At 47.2% G+C, this 7,480-nt stretch overlaps 1 long non-coding RNA gene across 1 annotated transcript in view; it reads right to left on the bottom strand.

Annotated features, from left to right (window-relative positions):
- The window catches only part of LOC119281925, a 17,821-nt gene extending 17,208 nt beyond the window's left edge, over positions 1 to 613 (bottom strand). Inside the window, exon 1 of the long non-coding RNA XR_005138576.1 lies at positions 601 to 613. This is a non-coding gene — a long non-coding RNA (uncharacterized LOC119281925). The remainder of the gene's footprint in view (positions 1 to 600) is intronic.
- Between the last annotated feature and the right edge of the window lie 6,867 nt (positions 614 to 7,480).

Genomic DNA, 7,480 nt, shown 5'->3' with positions numbered 1-7,480 from the left:
CTTAGCTGCAGTCCAGTACTCGCCTAAGTTTGAAAAATCCTACCGAGTGGTGAGCAATCCTCCCACTCGGGGGCTTAGCTGCAGTCCAATACTCGCCTAAGTTTTAAAAATCCTACCGAGTGGTGAGCGATCCTCCCACTTGGAGGCTTAGTTGCAGTCCAGTACTCGCCTAAGTTTTAAAAATCCTACCGAGTGGTGAGCGATCCTCCCACTCGGAGGCTTAGCTGCAGTCCAGTACTCGCCTAAGTTTGAAAAATCTTATCAAGCAGTGAGCAATCCTCCCACTCGGGGGGCTTAGCAAAGTGCGGGTCGGCCAGGACCACCACTTCAGGTCTGCACCGTCAAGAAGAAGGACGAGATTGTGCGCACTGTCAAAGGCCCATCCAACGGCTGGCGCCAAAGCAGACGACTGACAAGAACGTCAAGACCATTGCTGAGTGCCTTGCTAAGTGAACTGAGACATGAACGACAAGAACATTGCTGAGGGCCTTACTGATGAGCTGATCAATGCTGCTCAAGGATCGTCCAACTGGTCGACTGCTGATTCCTCTTCAAAAGTTCTATCAAGCAAACATAAACCAATCCGAGAGACGCCCCCACCGGAAGAGAACTCAGAAAGAAACATTTTTCTCGAAGCAAAACCAGCGCCAGAATTACTCGACCTCCGAGTCAGAGAAGAACAAGTTCGATCAGTACCAGCTAAGAATATTTTTAGTTCTCTCAGACCCCCGCCGACTGCCCGTAGTCGACGGCGGTCTCGGGGACTACACCCAGTCAGTGCACTCAGCGTGCCCCCACTGGAGTAATCTCCACTCGGTACGGCCTGACCAGTCAAAGTGATGAACAAGAACAAAAAAGATAGGCTCTAAGACTCCCGCCGACTGTTGGTATCCACTCGAAACGGTCCGCCCGGTCCGTGTGAAGGCCAAACAACAACAAAAAAGACAGGCTCTAAGACTCCCGCCGATTGCCCGCAGTCGACGGCAGTCTCGGGGACTACACCCAGTGGGTGCACTCAGCGTGCCCCCAATGGAATGGTATCCACTCGGAATGGTCCGCCCGGTCCGATTGATGGCCAAACAACAAAAAAGACATGTTCCAGGCATGAAGAAATTCCGAGTAATCAATTACTCGATGCAGGACCAGCTCCAAATCACTCCCAAAAAAATTACTACAAGGTGAGTTCAACGCTCCTCCGCGGACCCGTTTGAGGTCATTTCACTCGAACACCATGCAGTCTGGAATCCGTCAAGGCAACACGCGGAGATAAGACCGCCGGGTGACCAGACTAAGTTCGTAAGTGCCTCCGTAGCACTCGACTCATCTGGGAACTCACCTCGACTCGACCCGCTCAACCTCGACCGATTCGGGGGCTAATGACGAGGACATGTATTAGGGGTAGGGTAAGAGGCCTGACCTAAAGACCCTACCCATGGACACCGTACACTTTGTACTGGGCCCCTGGGCCAGATCGCCGTCCAGATGTACCGCAGCTTGAAAGTCACTCGGACGATAACGACCACTCGGAGCACGGTACTCCACTCGACGAACTCATTCCACTCGGCCGTGTAACTCACTTGGATATGCGAAGACCAATAGTCAGCATGACGGTTTTGTAGTGGGCATGCATTATGACATTGATGCTCCACTTTGTAACATAGGAGGTGAGGGGGTGGCGCACTCTATATAAGCCACCCCCACCACTAGACTAGGGGCTCTTTTCTTCCACCTCTCTCTTTTCACCATTAGTCTCAGGATTTAGCTCAGGCATGGGGATCGGTTCCTCTCTCACACACACACATTGTAATTTCAGAATATATACTCAGATAAAACAAAGCCTCTCCGGAGCATGAGACGTATGGTTGTTACATCCATCGTGAGAGGCCCGAACTCACTAAAACCACCGTGTCACCCATATGCGTCTTGATAGATCATGCTCCATTACCCTATATCTTATTATTGTCGGAATCGTTCCCACGACAGGCCCTTCTGCTTCAATACTATGCCTTTCGGGCTCAAGAACGCCGGCGCAACTTACCAACACATGATTCAAATATGCTTGGAAAAACAGATAGGCAAAACTGTGGAAGCATACGTAGATGACGTAGTCATCAAGACCAAACATGTCGATTCATTGTTGATGACTTACGCCTTACATTCAACAACCTCGGAACATATGACATATGGCTCAACCCAGAAAAATGTGTTTTCGGCGTTCCAGACGGAAAACTGCATGGGTTCATCGTCTCCAATAGAGGAATTGAAGCGAACCCCGCTAAAATCTGAGCCTTGTCACAGTTGGCAACACCAACAGACCTCAAGCAGGTCCAAAAATTAGCTGGGTGCGTGGAACCTTTAAGCCGTTTTATCTCCAGATTAGGGGAAAAGGCGTTGCTGTTATATTGTTTGCTACGCCGCACTGAAAATTTCGTGTGGACGGACGCTGCCACAGCCGGACTGGAGGAAATAAAGGCTTTGTTAGCAAGCAACCTAATCCTGGCCGCAACAAATATCAGCGAACCAATGCTGCTCTACATATCTGCAACTTACCAAGTAGTGAGTGCGGTGCTCGTCGTCGAACCGAATGAGGAGGGACACAAATTCCCATTTCAAAACCCGGTATATTATGTATCAACGGTCCTTACACCATGTAAATCCCGATACCCGCATTATCAAAAGATAGCATATGCGGTCTTCATGGCATCCTGCAAGCTGTGACACTACTTTCAAGAGTGCTCCATCATGGTCGCTTCCGAAGTACCCCTTAATGATATTATAAACAAACGGGACGCCACCGGCCAGATTACCAAATGGTCCATTGAGCTCCTACCATTTGAACTAATTTACAAGCCACGCTGAGCTATTAAATCTCAGGTATTGGCTGACTTCGTCGCCGAATGGACAGAGGCCAAAATACCTAAAGAATACGTCACATACTCCAACTGGGTGATGCACTTCGACGGCTCCAAGATGTTAGCTCGATTAGGGGCTGGTGTCATCTTGACATCCCCCACAGGAGATACAATCCGTTATGTTCTCCAAATACTATATATACAGATTCTAACAACGCAACCGAATATGAGGCCTTATTACATGGTCTTCGGATGGCCGTCTCCATAGGCATTCAATGCCTTGAAGTGCGTGGGGATTCAAACCTCACAATATCTCAGATAAATGGAGACTTCGACAAAAGATTCGAAGATGGTGGCTTATCGTAATGTCGTACTCAAAATTTCGGCTCGATTTGAAGGGCTCGAGTTTCATCATGTGGCCCAAGAAAGTAATCAAGCGGTGGACATACTTGCCCGCATGGGCACTAAATGCGACCCCGTCCCACCTAACACCTTCGTTGAGAGGATTTTTAAGCCATCCGTAGTGTGGCAGGACGGCAGCGGCAACATTGTTCCAAAGCCAACCATACCCCCGGATTCCGAACACAACTCCGATATCGTCGGGGGTTCGGACACCGAGATAACACCATCGGCCCATGAAATCATGGCCGTAATCGCCCCATGAACCGAACCTTTCCTCGCCTACCTTAATAGGAGCGAGCTCCCTAATGATCAGACGGAGGCCCGTCACATTGTTTGACGTTCAAAGGCTTACAAAGTTCATGAGGGGGAACTGTACAAGAAAGGTACAACCAGAGTCTTACAACGGTGTATCTCCGAAGAAGAAGGACAACAACTCTTGGCCGAAATACACGCCGATCTTGGTGGCCATCATGCCGCTGCTTGGGCCCTTGTAAGTAAGGCCTTCCATACGGGTTTCTTTTGGCCCACGGCCCGAGCAGACGCACAAGACCTCATACAGCGATGTGTTGGATGCTAACTTTTCTCAAATCAAAGCCATATGCCGCCCACTGCTTTGCAAACAATCCCCATTACGTGGCCTTTTGCAGTCTGGGGGCTTGACATGGTCGGACCTCTTAAAGGGGGAAGCCATAAGAAGAAATATTTACTGGTCATGGTCGACAAATTTACTAAGTGGATAGAAGCCAAACCAGTCAAAACAGCCGAGGCCGGACTAGTTATAGACTTCATATCAGGTGTGGTGCACCATTATGGTGTACCGCATAGTATCATTACTGACAATGGTTCCAACTTTTCGGTCGATGAGGTAAAAACCTGGTGTGCTAATTTGGTCATTAAGCTCGATTATGCCTCCGTATATCACCCTCAGACAAACGGTCAGGTCGAAAGGGCTAACAGCTTGATTATGAGCGGCATCAAACCCAGACTAGTATGATCCTTGCACGAATCAGACAAGCAGTGGGTTGAAGAACACGATTCCGTACTCTGGGGGCTGCGCACCATGCCCAATCGCACGACTGGATACACACCTTTTTTCATGGTGTACGGCACCGAGGCAGTACTGACTTGTGACATTATTCATGACTCACCTCGAGTGCGCATGTATAAAGAAAGGGAGGCTGAGCTCGATCAGCAGGACGATCTGGATGGCTTGGAGGAGGAGAGCGACGTCATGAAGGCCCGTTCCGCATTTTACCAACAGCAACCCCGGCGATATCAAAGCAGGGAAGTACGGGCAAAGACCTATAATGTCGGTGAGCTTGTTCTGCACCTACCAGAGAAGAAAAAGGACAATCTCAAGCCCAAATGGGAGGGTCCCTTCATCATAGAGGAAGTTCTCACTGGAGGATCCTATCGCCTGCGCAATGCTTCGGATAATCGCTTAGAGCCAAACCCATGGAACGCAGCTCGGCTCCGCAGATTCTACACCTAAATCCACACTTGTAACTTTTTCATCTTTTCTCTTTTTCACCCATCTTTTCTCTTCTTCGATTTTTTAAACCTCTACCAGTGTTCGGATCAACAATACACTCAAGGGGTATACATCATTAAATGTACACACTCCTTATGACTTGGGGGCTTCTTTTTACAGAAGCTTATTCTGATCATTATTTCAGAGTGTCAAGCTCACAATATATATGTGTTGTCTACTCATATGCGTCTTGTCTTCGCCATGATATGCACCTTTATGACTTCAGTTTTTGCCAAGCTGGGTTGCCTGGTGATACGTCTCCAACGTATCTATAATTTTTGATTGTTCCATGCTATTATATTACCTGTTTTGAATGATTATGGGCTTTATTATACACTTTTATATTACTTTTGGGACTAACCTACTAACCGGAGGCCCAACCCATATTGCTGTTTTATTGCCTGTTTCAGTATTTCGAAGAAAAGGAATATCAAACGGAGTCCAAACGGAATGAAACCTTCGGCAACGTGATTTTTTGGAAGATTATCATCCTGGAGACTTGGAGTCCACGTCAGAAGATACTCGAGGGGCCTAGGAGATAGGGGGGCGCGCCCCCCTTACAGGGTCGCGCCCCCTGTCTCGTGGGCCCCTTGAGCACCTCCCGATCGACTTCTTCGCCTATATATTCCCTCGTACCCTAAAACCATCGAATATCAAGATAGATCGGGAGTTTCGCCGCCGCAAGCCTCTGTAGCCACCAAAAACCTCTCGGGAGCCCTTCCCGGCACCCTGCCGGAGGGGGGATCCTTCACCGGTGGCCATCTTCATCATCCCGGCACTCTCGATGACGAGGAGGGAGTAGTTCACCCTCGAGGCTGAGGGTATGTACTAGTAGCTATGTGTTTGATCTCTCTCTCTCTCTCTCTCTCGTGTTCTCTCTCGTGTTCCCTCTATGGCACGATCTTGATGTATCCCGAGCTTTGCTATTGTAGTTGGATCTTATGATGTTTCTCCCCCTCTACTCTCTTGTGATGAATTGAGTTTCCCCTTTGAAGTTATCTTATCAAATTGAGTCTTTTATGAGAACACTTCATGTATGTCTTGCCGTGCTTATCTATGGTGACAATGGGATATCATGTGCCTCTTGATGTATGTTTTGGTGACCAACTTGCGGGTTCCGCCCATGAACCTATACATAGGGGTTGGCACACGTTCTTGACTCTCCGGTAGAAACTTTGGGTCACTCTTTGAAGTACTTTGTGTTGGTTGAATAGATGAATCTGAGATTGTGTGATGCATATCGTATAATCATGCCCACGGATACTTGAGGTGACAATGGAGTATCTAGGTGACATTAGGGTTTTGGTTGATTTGTGTCTTAAGGTGTTATTCTAGTACGAACTCTTTAATAGATCGATCTGAAAGAATAACTTTGAGGTGGTTTCGTACCCTACCATAATCTCTTCATTCGTTCTCTGCTATTAGTGTCTTTGGAGTGACTCTTTGTTGCATGTCGAGGGATTGTTATATGATCTATCTATGTTATTATTGTTGAGAGAACTTGCACTAGTGAAAATATGAACCCTAGGCCTTATTTCCTATCATTGCAATACCGTTTACGCTCACTTTTACCACTTGTTACCTTGCTGTTTTTATAATTTTAGATTACAAAAACCTTTATCTACCATCCATATTGCACTTGTATCACCATCTCTTCGCCGAACTAGTGCACCTATACAATTTACCATTGTATTGGGTGTGTTGGGGACACAAGAGACTCTTTGTTATTTGGTTGTGGGGTTGCTTGAGAGAGACCATCTTCATCCTACGCCTCCTAGGATTGATAAACCTTAGGTCATCCACTTGAGGAAAATTTGCTACTGTCCTACAAACCTGTGCACTTGCAGGCCCAACAACCTCTACAAGAAGAAGGTTGTGTAGTAGACATCACCTGGCTCCTGTGCTTATGCCCTATGTTCCCGTTTGTTCGGCTAGGGCATAAAGGGAGCACCTCTGTGAATGTTACAGCCGGGTCATCCGGACGTGTACCTCAGACGGGTGAAGCCGAAAGCTAGCGTTCTTAAGGGAATAATTAGTCGGTGGACAAGAGACGAACTACCCATGTTGCAATATACACCCCCAAATTATAAAATGTATTGTGGTTTCTCATCATAGTTTATGTATGTCCAAAAACGCATGCAGGCCCAGGGAAAGGAACCCTTAACAGAACTATTCTCTCTGGAAGTGTTCCTTATGATCAAATGTAATATAACATAACTCCCCGAATACAACTTGTCTGTTCAAGCAACTATGGCCGGACTGCCTAGTTTCCAAACATACTTTGGTATTTACCAATGGTTTAAAATATTTGGAAACACTCCAATCCTAAGGTTATGGAGGTCGAAGCAGAAAGTCTGCCATGACAATCGTTTTACAATTCGGCTGGAGAAAAGTTTGTTGATAAAGTACATTGCTACTTTGGCTAAAAAAACTTCCTCTTCCTCTAGACCCTCTAGTAGGTTGTCTAGTTTACAATCCTGTTGAGAAAACTTAGATGCTATTTTCACTTGGTCGTACACTAAGCTAACAGGAATTTCTTAACCATCTGGTCCCCGGGGCCCGACCCGGGCCATATGATTCGGATCAAGCTTGGTATACCGTGTTTTCACCATGGCCCAGGCTTCTCGAGCACCTTCCCGACATGCTGATATCTTCCATAGCTCCAAGCGGTGATGAGATCCCTTGAATAAATTCA

This window comes from Triticum dicoccoides, chromosome 3B (genome assembly GCF_002162155.2).
Source record: "Triticum dicoccoides isolate Atlit2015 ecotype Zavitan chromosome 3B, WEW_v2.0, whole genome shotgun sequence".
NCBI classification, from domain to species: Eukaryota; Viridiplantae; Streptophyta; class Magnoliopsida; order Poales; family Poaceae; genus Triticum; species Triticum dicoccoides.
Note: the sequence above shows the minus strand (reverse complement) of the source record. Positions and strands in the feature narration are given on the sequence as shown.